We start from the raw sequence: 11,011 nt of genomic DNA on the forward strand, positions 1-11,011 counted from the left end.
GGTTGTATAAACGTGAACCCAAAACAACAAAGTAAATGACAAAGGGACCACACCTATCAATAATTACCTTAAATGTAAATGGGTTGAATGCCCCAACCAAAAGACAAAGATTGGCTGAATGGATACAAAAACAAGACCCCTATATATGCTGTCTACAAGAGACCCACCTCAAAACAAGGGACACATACAGATTGAAAGTGAAGGGCTGGAAAAAAATATTTCACGCAAACGGAGACCAAAAGAAAGCAGGAGTCGCAATATTCATATCAGATAAAATAGACTTTCAAATAAAGGATATGAAAAGAGACAAGGAAGGACACTACATAATGATCAAAGGATCAATCCAAGAAGAAGATATAACAATTATAAATATATATGCACCCAACATAGGAGCACCGCAATATGTACGGCAAACACTAACGAGTATGAAAGAGGAAATTAATAGTAACACAATAATAGTGGGAGACTTTAATACCCCACTCACAACTATGGATAGATCAACTAAACAGAAAATCAACAAGGAAACACAAACCTTAAATGATACAATGGACCAGCTAGACCTAATTGATATCTATAGGACATTTCACCCCAAAACAATCAACTTCACCTTTTTCTCAAGTGCACACGGAACCTTCTCCAGAATAGATCACATACTGGGCCATAAATCTGGTCTTGGAAAATTCAAAAAAATTGAAATCATTCCAGTCATCTTTTCTGACCACAGTGCAGTAAGATTAGATCTCAATTACAGGAAAAAAATTGTTAAAAATTCCAACATAAGGGTTTGGTTTCACAAGTTCACTGCTGGAGAAGAATGTGCCTCAGGGTGAATCATTCCTTGGGTCTCCTGCTTATCTGATTTATGTGTTCACAAGAAACTTTGAAATAAGACTGGAATATGTCACAACGTTGGGGCTTTTTGGGGTGGAATTAGTTTATTTTGCATGTCAGCAGGATGTGAATTTGGGAGATGAAGAGAAGAATGCTATATACTGCTTGTGTACCCTTAAAATTCATGTTGAAATCCTAACCCCCAACTTGATAGTTAGGAGATGGGACCTTTGGAGGGTTACTAAGTCTTGAAGATGGAACTGGAATAGTGTCCTTATATGGAAGACCCCTTATATATAGACCCCTTATATGGAAGACCCCTCTCCCTTGTGCCTTGAAGACAAAGTAAGAAGATAGTTGTCAATGAGGTAGAAAGCGGACTTTCACCAGACACCTTGGGCTTTCTAGCTGCCATAACTATGAGAAATAAATGTCTGTTTTTCAAGCCACCCAGTCATGGTATTTTTCTGAAGGTAACCAGAACTGACTAAGAGAAGTGGTACCACAGTCTAGCTTAAATATGTATATCCTTGATTATTTAATTTTTTATTTGGCCGTCCAGATCTTAGTTGCTGCACATTGGATTTTCAATCTTCTTTTAGTTTTGGCATCATCTTTTAGTTTCGGCATGACAACTCTTAGCTGGGGTATGTGGGAATGCTGACCAGGATTGAACTCGGGCCCCCTGCATTGGAAACAGAGCCTTTGTCCAGGGAAGATTCCTTTTGAAAAACAGAAGTTTTAAGTTGTGATCGAGTCCAGTTTATTGATTTTTTTCTTTTATGATTCATGATGCTATTTGAGATTTTTTTATTTTATTTGAGATATTTTTCCCCCTAAACCAAGGTGACAACAGTTTTCTTCCATGTTTCCTTCTAGAAAGTTTAACATGTTAAGTTTTTTTTTTTCCATTTATTTTTGTTAGTTGGAGGCTAATTACTTTACAATATTGTAGTGGTTTTTGTCATACATTGACATGAATCATCCATGGATTTACATGTGTTCCCCATCCCGATCCCCCCTCCCACCTCCCTCTCCACCCGATTCCTCTGGGTCTTCCCAGTGCACCAGGCCCGAGCACTTGTCTCATGCATCCCACCTGGGCTGGTGATCTGTTTCACCCTAGATAATATATGACATGTTAAGTTTTATATTTAGATCTATGAGACATTTAAAGTTCAGTTTTAAAAAAATAAAAAAATAAAGTTCAGTTTTGTTTCTGATGTGAGATTTGGGTCATTCCTTCACATATGGATATCCAATTATTCCAGCACCAATGTTGCCATAAAACACAACATACTCTTGGGAGTATATCCCATTGTATTTATAGGTCTTGACTATACTAGAAATATGATGATTATACAAGGGTGTAGGTGATGGGGGTCCTCTTAGAATTCTGAATACCGCAGTACCTTTGCCAAAACTCAGTGATTGTATAAGTTTGGATCAACTTATGAATAACTGTGTTTTATTAATCTATTTATCTATATTTTTATCAACACCACACTGATTGTAGCTTTCCCAAAAGCCTTGATATCAAGTAGTATATAAGTCTTCCATCTTTTTTCTTTTTTTAAAAAATTATTCCCTGATATTCTAGCTCCTCTGCTTTTCCATATAAGAAAATCTTAGAATCAATCTGTCACTCTCTACAAAAGAAAACTGCTGAGATTATGTAAATTTATAGATGAGTTTGAGATAGTTTACATTTTAACAGTACTGAGCCTTTCAATCTATTAGCATAATTTATCTCTCCATTTATTTAGATCTCATTCAAGTCCTATCAGCAATGCTTTGTGGTTTTCAGCTACAAACCTTGCACATAATTTACTAAATTCATTTTTTAACATTTAATGGTTTTTAGTGATATTGTAATAGTTTTTTTTTTTTTTTTAGTTTCCAGGTTTTATTACTAATATGTAAAAATGCAGTTATTTTTATATATTAATCCACAATCCTGCAACTCTGAAAAATTTACTGACTAGTAGGTTCTGGTGCATTTTAGGGATAGTTTTTTTTTTTTTTAATTTATAATATGTATGGCCTTTATTTCTCTTTCTTACAAATACTGCGCTATATATATGAACTCCAATATAATGTGGAATAGGATTGCTGAAGGCATCCTTGTTGTACCCAGTACTAAGGGAAACTCATTGAATGTTAGACACTGTTAAGAATTCACCCATAGGTTCTTCATGAGGAAGTTAGCTTTAATTCCTAGTTTTCTGAGGCCTGTTATCTTTAATGAATGTTTTGTTAAATGCCTTTTTTTCTGCATCCGTTGACATGGTTATAGTAATTATCTTCACCAGCCCATCAATAAAGTGAATTATACCCATTGATTTCAAATGTTTGCATTCCTAGAATGGTTACGATATATTGATACTATCCTTTCTATATATTGCTGGACTCCATGTCAAATGCTTTGTTGAGAACTTTTGTGTTTATGTTTTGAGGGAAATTGATTTGTAGTTTTCTTTCAGGTATTTGTCTAGTTTTTAACATGAGGGCCTCATAAAAGCAGTTCTGATATGTTCCATTTTCTTTCATTGTGTGGAAGAAATTATATAACATTGATATTATTACTTCCTAAATATTTAGTAGAATTTGTGAAAGAAATCATCAGGATCTGGAGTTTAAATTGTTTCAATTAACTAAATAGATATATGACTGTTCTTTTCTATATTACTTCTGGGTGAGTTGATCAATTTCTGTATTTCCTAATTTGTCATTTCATCTAAATTGTTAAATTTACTGGCATAAAATGTTTATAATTTTTGCTTCTTAACCTTTTAATGTCTGCTGAACTACTAATGATGCTCCTCCTTGTATATCGAACATTGCTAAATAATGTCCCTTCAGTCTTTTTTTAGAGGATTCTAAATTTTATTGCTCTTTACCATTACTGATCATTGTGTTTCATTGATTAGAACCAAATTTATGGTTGCAAGTGCTTTCCTATTTGTTCTATTGATTCCTTTGTTCCTTTTCTTCTTTTTCTATTTATTTTAGAATTAATTGAGTGTTTTTATGATTCTGTCTAAACTCTTAGCACGTTAGATATATACATCTTTCTAAAAATATCATAGTTGGTTACCCTTGTAATTACAACATGGGCTTTCCTGATAGCTCAGCAGGTAAAGAATCCACCTGCAATGCAGAAAACCCAGGTTTGATTCCTGAGTCAGGAAGATTCCCTGGAGAAGGAATAGGCTACCCATTCCAGTATTCATGGGCTTCCCTGGTGACTCACGGTAAGGAATCCATCTGCAATGCGGAAGACCCTTCCCTGGGTTGGGAAGATCCCCTGGAGGATGGCATGGAAACCCACTCCAGTATTCCTGGAGAATCCCCATGGACAGAGGAGCCCGGCAGGCTACAGAACATGGGGTCAAAAGAGTCAGACATGACTGAGTGACTAAGCACAGCACCTAATTACAACATACAAATTTAGTTTATCACAGTTTGCCCTCAAGTAATATCATACTGCTTCATATATAGAAAATGAGTATGTCTAATTACATGTGTGTGCACTTCAGTTTTTTATTCTTTGTTCTGTACTCCATTTGGGGGTCTCCACTCTTTGCTCAATGGTTTGATGTCTTTTATTATCTTTGGAAAATTCCCATCCTTCATTTCTTCAAATACTTATTCTTCCCTTTTCTCTCTCTATTCTGAGATTCCAAGTATTAGCATGTTCGATAACTTGCTACTAGTTAAATCTCTTGAATGTTCAGTTATGTTTTTTCTCTTTCTGCAATTTGAGTAATTTCTATTGATCTTTTTTTTTTTTTTTTTTAATATTATTTTATTAGTTGGAGGCCAATCACTTTACAACATTTCAGTGGGTTTTGTCATACATTGACATGAATCAGCCATATAGTTACATGTATTCCCCATCCCGATCCCCCCTCCCACCTCCCTCCCCACCCGACTCCTCAGGGTCCTCCCAGTGCACCAGGCCCGAGCACCTGACTCATGTATCCCACCTGGGCTGGTGGTCCGTTTCACCATAGATAATATACATGCTGTTCTTTCAAAACATCCCACCCTCACGTTCTCCCCCAGAGTTCAAAAGTCTGTTCTGTATTTCTGTGTCTCTTTTTCTGTTTTGCATATAGGGTTATCGCCACCATCTATTGATCTTTTTAACGCCACTAATTCTCAGCTAAACCTAGTCTACCAAACAGCCCTTTGAAAGAGTGACTTCTGATGTCATTCTTAATTTCTACCCTTTCATTTGTCTCTTTCCTATAGTATATATATGTCTTTGCTAAAATTCTTCATCTTCATGCTTCTACTAGATAGATCCTTTAAGACATGTCACAGTTATTTTTCAAATTGCTGTCTTATAGTTTCAAAATCTGAAACAACTCAGTCTGATTCTGTTGATTGCTTTTTATCTTGACAATGCATTGTTTGTTTTTTCTTTTCTTGCTTTTGTGTGTGTCTTTTTTTTCCCCACTGAATCTTGGGCTTTTTATGTAGAACAGTAGATAAAGGGGTAAATAATATTTATGCCTGAAAATAGAATTGTTTCTTCCTCTATCAGGCCATTAGAGAAATGGGTTGAGTCAATCTAAGCAACAGTTGATCTATGTTTGGGTTTCATTGTTGCTATGGTTACCCTAAGTACCATTAGCTCAAATTTCTCTGATGCAGCACTGCCACTCACTTCTGATGAGAGTCTGGTCTAGGGTACTGGAGAGTTTTTCTCAGTTCCCTGGTTAGCCCAAGGGTTTGACCTTCCCTTCGTGACTGGATAACAGGGGCACTCTCTCTATACCCCTCCCCTACTTTAATGGGGCAGGTGCTGTCTGATACTCCCTGTATACTTCCTAGACTTTGGGCAGGGGCAGGGAGGATGCTCTGTTGTCCAGGTTCAGCCTGTTGTAGGCAGGTTTTCTAATAAAGGGCCTCAGATGAAGAACTTTCTAAGCATTTCAGTTTCTCCTCTGTGTGACCAGCATATTTTCCTTGTGTCTGTGATGGATCTTATGAAAAAGAGCTTCTTGCATCTATCTCAGTGATAGCTGACTTTCAATATGAGCTTTTGAACCTAAAACACATCCCTGTTCTTCCTTCAGAAGTGGAAGAAATTTTCTTCTATTCTTTCCTCAGAAAAAGTAGGATTCACTACCCTCTCCCAGGAGCCTTAAAACATTTACTTTGCATAAGAAAAAGGGTTCTAACCCCTTTGATTGTTGCGACCAAGTTGTCATCATCCATTGCCTGGATTATTGTTATAATTTTTAAACTGATCACCTTCATTCCACTTTTGCCCCAGTACATTGTCATCATGGCAATAAGAGTGAATTTTTGAAATACAGGTCAGATCACATCACTTTCCTACCCCAAACCCTCCAGTGATCCCTATTTAACTCACAATTCTCCAGGCAAGAATACTGGAGTGGGTAGCCTATTCCCTTCTCCAGACGAACTTACCGACCCAGGTATCAAACCAGAGTCTCCTATGTTGCAGGTGGATTCTTCACCAGCTGAGCCACCAGGAAGGCCCTCAGCAGGTGCTAGTGGTAAAGAATCTGCCTGCCAATGCAGGAGACACAGGAGACACAGATTTGATCTCTGGGTGGGGAGGATCCTCTGGAGAAGGAAATGGCAACCCACTCCAGTATTCTTGCCTGGAAAATTCCATGGACTGAGGAGCCTGCCATGGACTTGCAAAGAGTCAGACACAATTGAACACACACACACACACACACACACACACACACACACACACCATAGTATATAAATGTTTTACTTGTTTGCTGTCCTTAGTTATCCTTCCTCCCATTAAAAAAGAAAGCCATAATTTTTGTCTCTTTTTCACTGTTTATCTCTAATGCTTTGAAAAGCATCTAGCAAGTGGTAAACAGTCATTAAATGACTGTTGAATGAATTGTTAATTCAGGGTTGATTGTATGAATTAAGTTAAGTAGCATGTAAAAATATCTGATATCAAGAGTATCTCAGCAAATACTTTTTATGAGTACAACAAGCAGTGATGAATACATATTAAAAATATTGTATAAAGAACAGGTATGCATTTTAAGTTTTTAAACTTTAAATTCCCTATTCTAAGTTAGAGAAAAAATGAAAAAGTACATATTTAAAAACTAAATCCCCATAAATGAGGTCAAGATAGTGGAAAACAGTGTGCATTTTACCATTTTTGTAAAGCTTTTAAAGTATGAAAAGAGTATTTCTCTAAAAGACACAAAACTCTGTGTGCAAGTAATTGTCTATGGAGGCGACCCTCGGGCACTAGTGAGTATCAGGGTTGTATGAGGATTTATTTTCCACTGAATATACTTAGTTCCTGTTGATGTTTAAAAAAAACCATATGCATGCACAGCCTATTAGAAGTAAATAAAATCCAGTAACTACAGTTGTAGATGAATTTGACTTCTTTAGAGGAACAGGAAAAGTAATTATGTGTGTTTCTGTGGTGTGTGTGTCTGTGGTGTGTGTGTGTGGGTCTATGTGGAGAGAGAGAGAGAATGGCTATAGGAATCGGCTCATTAACTATAGAAGCTGGCAAGTTTAATCCCACAGTGCAGGCCGGCAGGCTGCAAACCCAGAACTGATGGTGCAGATAAAATCCAAAGGCCACCTGTTGGAGAGTTTCGTATACCTTGGAGAGGTCAGACTTCTGGTCTGCTTAGCTCTTCAACTGATTAGGTGAGGTCCACCCACATTTTGAAGGGCAATCTGCTTATCCAGAGTTGGCCAATTTAAATGTTAAATTCATCCTAAAATACTCCCCATGTTGACACATAAAGTGAACCATCATACTAGGTATTTGCCCAAGACAAATGAAATACTCAACCAAAAAAAATGTCTTGTACAAAAATTCATAGCAGTTTTATTCAGAATAGACAAGTCCATCAGCAAGAGAATGGATAAACAAACATATACTTATAATATACTTATAAAGTGAGATACAATTTATGACTCAAAAGGATACTGTCCTGATAAGCTCCAACATAGATTAATCACAAAAAAATTAATCTGAATGAAGAAAGGGTTACCTAAAAAAGCTCATAAAGTATAACTCAATTTATATAAAGTTCTAGAACAGGAAAAACTAATCTATAGTGGAAAAAATCAGAATGGTGTTGAATCTAAGGGAAGGTATTGAGGAAAAATCAAGAACTTTCCAGGGTAATAGAAACATTCATATCTTAGGAGGGATTTGGTTTTCACAGATGTATGTAGATGACAAACCTATCAAACCTATCAAATTGTACACTAAAGCATTTTGCATATACTGAATAGAAATTTTAACTTACAAGCAATAAACAAATGCTGAATACTAGTAATAATATGTATGCTCAAGTCTTTAGGAGTACCTAAATGTTTCAGCATGCATATTATTAAATAGAGTTTAGTATTTGCTATTGTCTACAGCCTACTTTAAAATGCATCTAAAACTTAAGTGGATTTGTGAATAAACAATGGGAGAGAGTTATGTGAGAAAGAAAATGTGGTAAAGTTAATCATGGAAGTTACATGGTACATATATAAGAATTCATCATAAACGTCTATGGTTTCCTATGTTTGAAACTTTTTACAATAAAATGTTGGGGAAAAAGAAAGCATAAATAAAATAATTTTTAAAGTATCTCTCAATACATTCAGCATAATTGACCCTTTTTTGGTAAAAATAAAAACACACTTTTCCAATTAATTTACATTTAAATAGAACATATCTACAAGGAAAAACTATAATAAATTTTTCATGTTACCTCTTTCAATTCCATTTCTTACTGAAGAGCAGAAGCAAACTGTAATAAAAACTAAAGCATTGCTTGTGAGGAAATGCACGTGATTATTCCCTTCAACCAGGCATGAAAGGGAGAATTTTAAAAGAGGGTTCATGAGGCTTTTATCTCCCTGCGTAAAGTGTATTGTTACTGTTGCTATTGCTGTTAGAACTCTAGACCTGGGAGCCACGGCACATTATATTGAAGCGTTGATAACAAAACTTCCTTTGCATCACTAGAATTTTCTAGTTGAAGGGCTCAGAGCTCTTCAGATAGAATAGGAATGATACCTACCAACACTTGAGTCTGATCCCTGATTGCAAAATAAAAGCCTTTCTTTTACCATAAGTTTGGCAGCAACTTGTGTGAACCAGTCAGTGATTTTGAAAACTAAGTTTGGGGAAAGACAAAGAGTGAAAAAAAAATTCTTCGAACTTTACAACAATTTCACATAGGAAATAAAAACATTGCCTATATCAGAATGCCTGAAACGATGTTCATAACTACACTAAGGTTGTAAACTTGACACCCTATTTTGTCATCAAATGAGGACTTGATTGTCTCTTCTAAATCAGAATCCTTTTGGGACCCCCTTCCCATTTTGGCTTCTCTGTTATTCCAATTCCACAATGTCTTCTATGAAACACACACACACTAATGCACCTAGACATAGCCTGGTGCTGCTGAATAAGTATTTTCCAATAATACTACATCAGGGCCCTTTCATTTACCTAGTGCCTTACATTTCAATATGCTTGAGTAATTTAAAGCCTGCTAAGACTCCATAAGGTGATGTTGTCTGCAGTACTATTTCTCAAACAGTTGTTCAAATACAGTTGCATGAAAATCACTGAGGTGGCTTATTTTCAAAGCTGGTTTATGGAACGTACCCTACGACTATTCAAGCAGAATTCTGTACAATGGTTCCCAGGGTCTTTTATCTAAGATCCAGATAGTTTCATGCAATAAGATTTAAGAATCACAATATGTACACCAATGCTTATTCTTGGCGTGAGAATATTTTCTGTTGTTTTTTTTTTTTTTTCGCAGTAAGTTTATTTATTTATTTTTTGAAGGTCAAGTTTAAATTTAATTACTTTGGTATTAACTATACACATACTAGTAAGTGCTAAGACTTAAAATCTTCCGGCTCAGTTGTGACTCCAGACAGGATTCAGAGAGGAGTTCTAAAAATCTCTTCTCTGGGTTTTATGGAGACTTTCTTTACCCTCCTGCCTTAGCCTCTTAAGGCACTGCGTTTCTGTTTGTTTTACTTGGATGATAATTGCTTTACAATGTTGTGGTGGTTTCTGCTGTTCAACAGCATGGATCAGCCATGAGTATACGTATATCCCCTCTCTCATGAGCCTCCCGCCCACCCACGCCCCATCCCACCCCTCTAGTTCGTCACAGAGTGCCGGCCTGGCCCCGCTGTATTATATAGCAGTTTCCCACTAGCTATCTATTTTACATATTGGCATAAGAATCTTGATTAAAACTATCAGCTGGGATCCAGCTAGTTCAGCTAGTTGAGATACTGTTCATAACAACACAAGTGGACCTCCTCTTTTTGTCTTTTTTGAATGTGTAGATCTATTGAACTATGGAACTAAAAAGAGACAGAAGGATTAATTGAAAACGCTTTTATGTCCACAATGCAGTAACTTTGCTAGAGTGTATGTATATAGATATAAGAAAGAAAAGTGAAGATGGAATCAAGATAGGCAATCAGATTAATATTTACATGGTTCTGGTTTTAAGACCTAATCTCTTCTTTCTAGAAACCACTAGTAATCCTAAGCAAATGAGTCTAAAATATATCTTTGGGCGTATTCTTTCTTGGACTTCCCTGTTGGCTCAGTGGTAAAGAACCCACCTGCCAATGCAGGAGATGCAGGTTCGATTCCTGGGTCAGGAAGATTCTCTGGAGAAAGAAATGGTGACCCACTCCAGTGTTCTTGCCTGGGAAATCTCATGGACAGAGGAGCCTGGCAGTGTAGAGTCCATGGGGTCATGAAAGAGTTGGATGTAACTTAGCAATTAAACAACAACAACCGGAAATCCTAACCAAGTGAGTCTAAAATATATCTTTGTTTGATCATAGTCTTTCTTTTTTCTCTTTGTCATCCTGGGTCACCCTTCATCATTTTTGACTTTCAGTGCAATGGTGGCTTTATTACAGCAACTGTGACATTTAGTGTTGGAAGACAACTCTCCATTGGTTTCTTGTATTTCTCCCTGTCTTATGCTTATAAGAGGCACTGATTGCCTTTTTTCTGAACTATATTTTCAAAGAATGTGTGCATGCAAGTAGCCTCGGGAGGTAGAGGTGATGTCTTTCTCCAGAGCAACAGGTAGGTGTGCCTGAAGCCCGATACAAAGATTCGAGTTTTCTAAGCCCGAGGGTTCGC

At 36.6% G+C, this 11,011-nt stretch overlaps 1 pseudogene; it reads right to left on the reverse strand.

Moving 5' to 3' along the window:
- Nucleotides 1-9,753: 9,753 nt before the first annotated feature.
- On the reverse strand, nucleotides 9,754-9,885 carry LOC136143929 (small nucleolar RNA SNORA26; annotated as a pseudogene).
- Nucleotides 9,886-11,011: the final 1,126 nt, after the last annotated feature.

Source organism: Muntiacus reevesi, chromosome 10 (assembly GCF_963930625.1).
Source record: "Muntiacus reevesi chromosome 10, mMunRee1.1, whole genome shotgun sequence".
NCBI lineage: Eukaryota > Metazoa > Chordata > Mammalia > Artiodactyla > Cervidae > Muntiacus > Muntiacus reevesi.